Here is a 10,088-nt window from a genome sequence, read left to right on the forward strand (position 1 = left end):
CTTGTTACTGTCCAACAATTTTGATTTGCTTTCTACTAAATATATCCATAGCACTATGAGTGCAATAGTCCATCGAATTCTTCTGACTTCAAGACACAAACAAAGAGCTACTGGCCCTTGATTATCATCTGTTTTGCATTTTAGAATGCCTTTGTTTTCCTGGCTCTGTATTTAAGTGTTAAGCATTCTTTGTTTTATTTTCATTAGAATATTATCTCCCATCCTATTACCAAAGATTTTGTGCTTGAATGTAATCTTATGCAAGTTGAGCATCTCCTATTTGAAATTCTGAAATCCAAAATATTCCAGAATCTGAAACTGTCCACACAGGTTGCTAATATTGTGATACATTTGCTTCCTAAAGGCTCAATGTGCACATGCTTGGAAATAAATAATAAATAAGAAATGTTATGCATAAAATGAACTTGGTGCTATGTGTATAAAATGTATATGAAATATAAGTGAATTTCATGTTTAGACTTGGGTCCCATCTCCAAGATATCTTCTTATATATGCAGGTACAGGTGTTTCAAAATTTTAAAAACATCTACATCTAAAATATTATTTATAGTCCCAAGTATTTTTGGATAAGGAGTACTAAACCTGTATATATATTTAGAAACCCTGTAAAGCAGTATTAAAACATAAACTGCTAAAACATTTAAAAAGTTATTACTGTATAAGATTTGTCATGTAGTCATGAATGAGAATGATTCCATGAACTCTGTAACTCTATCTACAAATTTGAATTGCTGTGAATTAGCACTTACTTTTGAACTGTAAACAAAATAGTATACAACTTTTCCTTTGTTTTGATTATCATGGGGGTGAGATGACATAAGCCTAGGAGGGCAGCTGGGAGATTAAAATGAGGGCATTGCATTTCAAATAAAATGAAATAAAATAAGATGCAGTTAAAATTTTCTTTCAGTCTCCAAATTTCTAGCATTGCAGAATGGGAGACAATGATAACCATTCATGCCTAGAGCTCTTCTAATGGCTGAGCTTGCCTTGGTAATTTGCTGGCCCTTTTCTCTGGGAGCCAAAACTGTATTTCTAAATGCTAATCTGAAGTTTTAAATTACTGCAATGTCAAAGGCTTTCATGGCCAGGATCACAGGGTGTTGTGTGTTTTCCAGGCTGTATGGCCATGTTCTAGAAGTATCCTCTCCTGACGTTTCGCCCACATCTATGACAGGCATCCTCAGAGGTTGTGAGGTATACTTCTGGAACATGACCATACAGCCCGGAAAACACACAACAACCCTCACATGTAAAGACACATTGCAAAACTGGGAGCTGGCTTTGTGGGTTTCCCGAGGAGCTTGAAGCTTTAAAAGTGGGGCTGGAGCTATATACACCTTAAAGGTTGAACGTACTCCAACCCTGCTTTGCGCTCACAGATGTCAGCCATTCAGGTTTCAGATTAGCATTTCTCAGGACTGCCTTGCCAGCAGCTGATCTTGAGAGATTTTACAACCCTCTACATTCACTTGGGTTAGAGGCAAAGGTCCCCTACAAAAAAGTGAAAAAAACTGCTTAAACGTTACAGCACAGGGATGTACCTACAGTGTGGGAAATATTTCCTTTTCCATGTTGTTCTGCTCAGATTATTCTTCCTGCTGACATGCATAATCATAGTCATCATCTGCTTGACACAGCAAATTATCATTTATGTCCCATAGATGATCAGATTCACATAACGTGTAAAACATCATTTAAGAATGCAAGCTCATTCCAGAGCTCAGGTGATAAAACACGCCTCTTTGGTGTACTGCCTGCTTTAGGTGACCAGTGTAGTCTTGACGAACTGCTTTCTTTATGCCATTTGGCCATGTATCAGCAGAACTGGCGAGAGATTGATGGTAAATACTGCACACGTTATTTCTGTATTTTCCAGTCTATAGTTAAGTGAGATTAGAATGCACTAAATTAGTAGCTGCTCTTCCCCAGGAAAACTGGTGTTAATGACATATTTAAGCTGAGTAAAGCATTCATATACACTCTCATTTTCAAGTTTCATTGAAACAGAATTAGAGCCTGAAATTCTCTTCTAGTTACTTTTTGAAATGAAATTTATTTTATTGCCTTACCAATGCCTATCATTATGCAAAAATCATTTGCCTTTTTCATTCTACCATAACTTTTTTTAAAAGTCTGGAAGGATGATTGTGGAATGCAATTTTTAGAATCATAAAAAATAGAATCATAATGTTAAAAGAGATCCCAAGGGCCATCTAGTTCAACCCCATTCTGCTATACAAGAATACACAGCTAAAACATAGTGAATTCAGGATGATTTAGTTTACCTGTTTCATTCTTCTTGGACATTTTGATTTGGTTGTTTTGTTTTGTTTTTTAAGAATTAGGAGCTTATTACACAGTATTATACCCTTCTTTGACACCCTTTGCATAATGATTCCTATGGGCCCTATCACATGATGCATGGGCAGTTTGGTATGTTATCCCATAGGCAACCATAAGCAAAGGATCTGCCATGAGTACCTTTTGTAAAGATGGCAAACAGTAAACACTTTTCTTTAATTCCATCATTGTCTTTTGGGTCATGTTTTGGAGGAGATCTCTTCCTACTGCTCGATTTTCCTTTGTCAAATCGACCAGCAATATACTTCTGGTGGCAACCAGAGAAATACCATAAGTAAAACCATAAATATTTTCTGCTTTCCCATAATTGTTTCTCTCCCCCCCCTCTCTTTTTAAAAAAATCAATATTATACAGCTCCATAGGAACAAAAATGTTTTAACGTTTCTCTGAAGAGACAAAATAATGGAGTTGTGTAAGGTCTGCCAAAAATGTTTTTAAAAATACAACAGTGACATCAGATGGATTGGGAAGAGTCATCCATCGGCCATGTGATAAGCATTATTATATTTGATACAGAAAGAAGAAAAGTGGGTGGTTATGTATCCAGTCCTCATCTAGCCTTCTTTAACCATGGGTTGCCTATTTAACAGGTGTTTTTTCCAGTGTGTGATAATTTTTAAGATGCCTTGAAGAACTAATGTTGTGTACATAGGGGTAGGCAAATACATTATCTATAAATTATTTAAATGAAAGTTTGCAAAATTGCTTTCCTGACTTTATAAATATGTATTAATCACTTGAACAACTAGAAAGGGAAGGGGGAAATTATAAATACAAGCTATTTTATTTATTTATTTATTTATTTATTTATTTATTAGTTTCATAGAATCACATAATCCTAGACACTTGGGAAGTGTGCAACGTGTGATTCCATACAAAAACCAGCACAGTTATCTTGTTTGCTGTGTACTAATCTTGTTGTGCATCAAATAATAATAATAATAATAATAATAATAATAATAATAATAATAATAACAACAACAACAACAGCAACACAAATTTGTAGTCAAATGTGTTCTAAACCCATGGACAATTTGTTTGAATGTATATAGTGCTAAACATAAAAAATGAACTAAGTGTTTGTCTTGATAGCCTCAATAATCCTGCTAAATTTTATAAATGAAATAAATTCATGCTGTTTATACCAAAAAGTCTCTGTAGAATTAAGGGGATGGGATAGGGGGCTGGTTAGTGGGAGCAAAAAAAAAAATCTATTGTGCCTGTACAGTTTTTCCTTAGGAATTAACATCTGATACAATTAAGTTTTGGAAATATACCATACAGCTAGCTATTAGTGGTCTCATTCCTTTCCTGCTTCACTTTCTTTTTAAAAATCTCATTTAATAATACACATTTATTAATACAATATAATAATAGACTACAAATTCTTTTTCAGAAGTAGACTTTAGGTTTTAATTCTCAGAAAGATCTGAGGGATGCTTATGAAACAGGCATCATTAGCTTCTTTCAGTGTCCCAGGCTGAAGTGTCTTGTTTCAGGACTAAACAAAACATAAAATAAATATGGTTAGATGCTTTGAACATGTGCCAAGAGATGACATTGTTCTACATTGACTCAAAGCTGTGATTGTGAATTAGATACTGGGTGCACCTACACTCTAGAATAAATGCAGTTTGATACATCTTGCAGCCTTGGCTCAATACTATAGAATTCCGAGACGTGTGGTTTGAAAAGGGAAGGAAATGGGGAAATAAATATGGGAAGGGGAAAAATGGCCAAATTAAGGCTTGAATCCTCTTGTTAGTACTATCTAATATATTGGATCTATGGAATTTGTGTCAGGGTTGTCATTAGTTCAATTGGTGTCCTATATCTGATTTTTTTTCGTGTCAGGAGCAATTTGAGAAACTGCAAGTAGCTTCTGGTGTTGGAGAATTGGTTGTCTGCAAGGATGTTGCCTAGGGGACGCCCGGATGTTTTTGATGTTTTTACCATCCTTGTGAGAGGCTTCTCTCATGTCCCCGCATGTAGGTGGAGCTTATAGAGGGAGCTCATCCACGCTCTCCCCAGGTTGGATTCAAACCAGCAATCTTCAGGTCAGAAACCCAACCTCAAGTCAGCAGTTCTGCTGGCACAAGGATTTAACTCACTGCGCCACCAGGGGCTCCCCCTATATCTGATATAACAATAAGATTTAAGAGAGTTTCACATACTTAAGAAGTTTGACTTGGACTAGCTCAGACTACTTGTTCATAAAGAAAACTCTTTTGGACTGCAGCTCCCAGAATACTCTAGATACGTTTCCAAACTCTGCATTTAATCTAGTATTTTCAAAACTGATGACTGGGTGTATCCATAGTCTCATGCAATGGGCTTTCACATTACCACCTGCTTGCTTAATATGTACCTTCAGAACTACCAGTAGGCAAAGCACATGATGGTTATACATTTATTCTTGCAGCTTTATTATAGTAAAAATGAAAATTGATGAGAGGTTGGCTGTATTATATGTATTATTTCAGGAAAACATTTTAAAATATTCTTATATATTAATTTTATTATTTTTTCAAGATTCTTATATAATTAATTAAACCATTCATGTCTGTTCACCATTTATGTTTACATGCTCTTACTTAGATTTCCTCATTTTTTGATTGTTGGATTAGGAAAATGTCTCCCTTTCTTCTTCTGAATAAGTCAAAAATCTCACAGAAAAGACAGACTGGGAGGAAGAATTTAAAGGGGAAATGGATATAACAGGAAAGAAGAAAGAACAAAGAAGAGTTGTTATCTGCAGGCTAATGTTCTCCTAAGGAACCATCTTTCAGTGTTTATAAAAGCTTCATCAAAAAGACCAAATCTGTTTTAGCAAAAATAGACTGAAAAGGTGCAGGGAATATCTTGCACTATTATCTGTTCTCATTTGTTAAACCACAACAGGTGAAAGTGATTTGGATTTGATTTTCTCATCCCAGTGTTATTCTTTACTCACTGCATGGTGGATCAAATATTTTCTTTTACTTCTACCATGAACATTTAATTGGAAGAAAGTCATGCTGGTTTCAGTAGAGGTCTATAGTTTAGATCACTCAGCAGTTTTGTAGAAAGGATAAAACAAAAGAAAAGATATTATGTGGCTAGGACAATGATAAAGAATATCACTATGATACAGATTTATAAAGTGAGTGCTATACTTAGAACAAGAAGAAAATCCTATATCATGCTGGTGTCTACCTGCAAAATTTAACTCCTTCAGTCGGTTAAGAAACCATTGTTATGTTTGAACAAGCCTTATGACATTTCTCATTCACACCTGGAAATTGCCAGAAGGAGAAAGTTCAAGGACTAGAAAAATTCTTTACTTCTCACACTTTACTACAATACATTTTCCTTGTTCAAAACTCAGGTTCTGACCTCCATATTTCAAAGGTTAATGGGTTAGCCTGGGTGACCTCTTTGCAACACATTATTTCTCTCAACATCATTTTACATGGTGAGATAGATATGATTAAAAATAGGAGTGTGTAGGGTGCGAATTTGAACAGGTTGTCATAAATTGAACAGTACACAGGAAACCGGCTCTACAGTACCTTCCTGTTTAACAGGCAAGACATGAAGCTAAAAGTATGGCAAGCCAATCTACAGAACAAGCTTCAGCAGGAGGATTTGTTGAAAAGAATAGCTCCTCTGAGGAATGCAAGGGTCTATGCAGGACTGTGTCAAGTACACCAATGAAAGCACTTCAGAATTAAGCAGCCCTGCTCGCTTGACTCGATCCATCCTTAAAAACTGAAAATAGAAAAAAGTAACATAATTTATTTTTCAAATGATTTTGACAAAAGGTGCACAAACTGTTCACATAGCAAAGCTCTTCTGAAAATTAATTCTACTTAGAAATACATTAAATTTAAATAAAGTATCCAAATGTAAATAAAACTTGCCCCCTCCATGTAGTGTGGACAGAATAAAAACATATTATCTTCTCAGCTAAACTATTTAACTGCAATCCTGGCTTGTGTCAACTTCTCATAATCAAAGAAACAATGATTCATTGGCCAGGTAAGTGCATGAAATAATAAGAACTGGTTACTGAAAAACTACAAATCACAATATGATTAGTCTGCTAACACTGAGAAGAAAATAGTGGGGAGAGAAAGTAGTTCCTTCTTAGGCCCCTTCTATACTGCAATATTATCTGTTCTGAACTGGATTATATGCCAGTGTAGACTCATATAATCTAGTTCAAAGCAGATGATGTGGATTATATACTTTGATAATCTGGTTTATATGGCAGCGTAGAAGGGGCCTTAGTAGAAATTTGTTGTCAGATTGGTCCATTGGATTGGTTTGAAAGCTTAATAGAATTTACTGCAAAGGTTTTTGCACCTTTGGAGATTAGCTTTGCAATTGATGACAACATCTACTGGTGGCACAGTGGGTTAAACACTTGGGCCGGCAGGACTGATGACTTGAAGGTTGTGTTACTGATCTGAAGGTTGCTGGTTCGAATTCAACTCGGGGAGAGTGCGGATGAGCTCCCTCTGTCGGTTCCAGCTCCCCATGCAGGGACACGAGAGAAGCCTCCCACAAGGATGGTAAAAACATCAAAACATCCGAGTGTCCCCTGGGTAACGTCCTTGCAGACAGCCAATTCTCTCACACCGGAAGCAGTTTCACAAGTCGCTCTTGACACGAAAAAAAATCTACCAAGGATAGGAAAGTAATGGATGGATATTTATGTCTGAAATGAAGGAGATATGAAACATCTGAAATACATAAATAATGCAAATGGAGCTAGTCAGAAGCTTATTGAAATAAATTGCTTAACATATTATCATTATTTTCATAATTATTCTTAAACACTAAGTAGGAAATAAAGTCTATGAAAAATCAAAGACACTTGCTTCCAAATACTTCCAAGTATTCGTTCTGTAATCGAAATATTATGTGTACAGTCAACCCTCCACATTTCCAGGTTTCACTTTTGCAGATTTGATTATTCATGAATTTGAATTATTATAATAATTCATGTTCTCTTTAGGAAACTCTAGTCCTCCAGCACGACTATATGGTCAACTAATCAGGAAGTCCTAGATATCATTAGAGCAGTATATCTCCGACTAAAACAAATGGCATTTTTTAAAAAATCATGGTAGTTCTACTTTCATGGGGTCCTGTATCCTTAGCCAAACATCATTTTCAGGGAATTCACTCAAATCTGTGTGTTTTTAAAGATCTGATTCAAATGCATTTCCTATATAGAGAAATTGTGCACAAGCTCTTGATGAAAGTACTAACTTAATGAAAGTGGTGTGTGTATCCTATTGTACTCTAGAAAATAGGCTATGCATCTGATTATTCAGTTAAGAAATGTGTTGTGAGAATTGGTGATGTTCAAAGATGTCCCGGTGGAGTGATTGCCTCAAGGAGGAGGGAGCTTGAGTCCCCTTGTCATGATGCAAGCAGCTGGATCAATGGCTAATTGTGGTACAGCTCTCTTCTGGGGGATGGCAACAGATTCCGAGTGCTGATGGGAGTTCTCAGTTCTGGTTTTGAACCAGCTGGGAGGAGGAAGAAAGGAGGAAGCTGATAACAAAGTCTGTGAAATTTTAATGGTACATTTCGCAGTAACTCTTCTTGAAACTACATTGACAGAAAGAACAAAAAAGATTTGAGGCTTCTAGATAGTATGTAACAAAAACAGTCATTCATTGCTTGCCAACCATCCTGAAAACTTATTGCAGTTCTTAATAAATTAAATTATATGAGTTCCATTTTTAGAAAATATATTATCTGGAAAAAAGTCACAAATGACAAAAAGTGTATGTGACTTCTACATAGTTTATGGATTTCAAACACTTGCATTCAATCTCATCTCTGTCACAGTATGATTGTGTGTCTTGATGTTTCACACATTTCTGCTCTCCTATTTAGATGCACAGATAAAGCCAAAATATTGTAGTAGCGAGACTGTGCTTTAAACTTGATTATATGAGTCGTCACTGCCAGATAATGTGGGATAAACAGAAAACCTGGGATCAGATCTTGAGCTATAGGGCCTGTCTGGAAGGCCCCTGTGGTGGCCTAAAGCTCAGGTATGCATTAGAGTCAAATGAGAAAATGTAAATGAACACATAGGTCTCTCTGGTCTAGCATATAACTAACAGAGTAGAGAAGGCACATTATATAGCTTTGCTGTCAGAGTGTTCTCATTTTGAGTTCATGTACACTGGTCAATTTAGTCCAGTGTAAATATGCCCTGAAACAGCCCTAGATCTGCAGTTTTGTACCAAATCCGAGGATTGTGTTCAGATAGCTGGGGAGCACACCTCCTCTGCTAGGGTGGCCCATATCTTACCTCCTTCATGCCACTGCCATTACCACACTTAGCTGGCCATGGACCCCCCATGCAAGCTTCTAGATGACATCAGAAAAGGTCAGTCACATGATTTTCATGAGCAAAGGAGCATCTCACCTCCTTCTCTCTGGTGTATGGGTGCCTCCTTCTGGTGAAGACACCCATGTGACTAGAAAGAAGGAGTATATACAGATGTTTATGTTTTTGAAGAGGGGATATGGTCCACACATAGGGTTTCTCAGCAGGTTAGCCAGAAAGGAATGCTGTGTCTGGACTGAAAAAATGATCCACAAGGAAGAAAACTTGAATCCTTCTTCCCATCTGTATCTAATCATAGTTTTGAAGGGAGGGATTTAAATGATGCAAACAGCACATGTGTGGGAGGTGTTCAATGCTTACTGCCTAAGCCCTGATGCAATTCACAAAGGCACTCTGACAACTGCTTTTCAGTAGGGTGAACACAGCCTTTGGAGATATGATCATGGCTTTCCCATGTAAGGCACAGTTCAGCATTTGTTTCCCAGCACACATGGTCAAGTCAGCGGGTGGACCCTTTTAAACACCAGCTGACAGTACAAGATTAGTGCCACAACAGCAATTTGGCCAAGGCCACCCAATAAGCATTACAAGCAAGCATCAACTGCCGTGCGAAGCTGTGAAACATTGATTTAATCAGTTAATTACTCTAATGAAAGCAAGAAAGTCAAACAACAACAGAAAAAAACCCTGGCAGCTCTGTCATCATTGATGTTTTTATTTTGTTTCCTTCACTCCTACTAATATGTTATAGTCCATACTTAAGACTATAGTCTTCATTAGATAAATGGCATCACAAATAAATATATTAAATTCTCTCTACGCTATTGTCAATAAGTTTGGGCTTGTGTTTTGTTTTTAAGAGCAAATGACTGTTCTAGAGAGAGGGAGATGCTCTGCGTTTTATAACACTGTGGATGCTAATACCTTAACTTCTATTAATTCTCCCTGTTCCACAAGTACCTACACACATGGATAGATACTTACATAAAAACTCCAACCATCACACAAGTTAAAAAAAGAAGCACAATCAAAGCACTGACAGACAGTGCAAAAAGAATATGCGAACCCCACCTCCTCCAAGGAGAACTGAAGCACCTAAACTGAGCTCTTACAGGCCAATGGAGACTCCACCACAGACATCAGAAGAGCTGCACAGCCAAGAACAAGTCACGAGAGTAAAGACAAAGATCCACCCAGAGGAAAACTGTTCTTACCATACGTCAAGGGAACCACTGACCATGTAGAGCAGCTGATAAAGAAGCTCAACTATCTGCTGCAGCAGCAGTTACATTCGGCAAAGGACAAGAGGGATCCTCTCACCTCTGCAGGAGTACCATGCAGCTG

Source organism: Anolis carolinensis, chromosome 1 (genome assembly GCF_035594765.1).
Source record: "Anolis carolinensis isolate JA03-04 chromosome 1, rAnoCar3.1.pri, whole genome shotgun sequence".
NCBI lineage: Eukaryota > Metazoa > Chordata > Lepidosauria > Squamata > Dactyloidae > Anolis > Anolis carolinensis.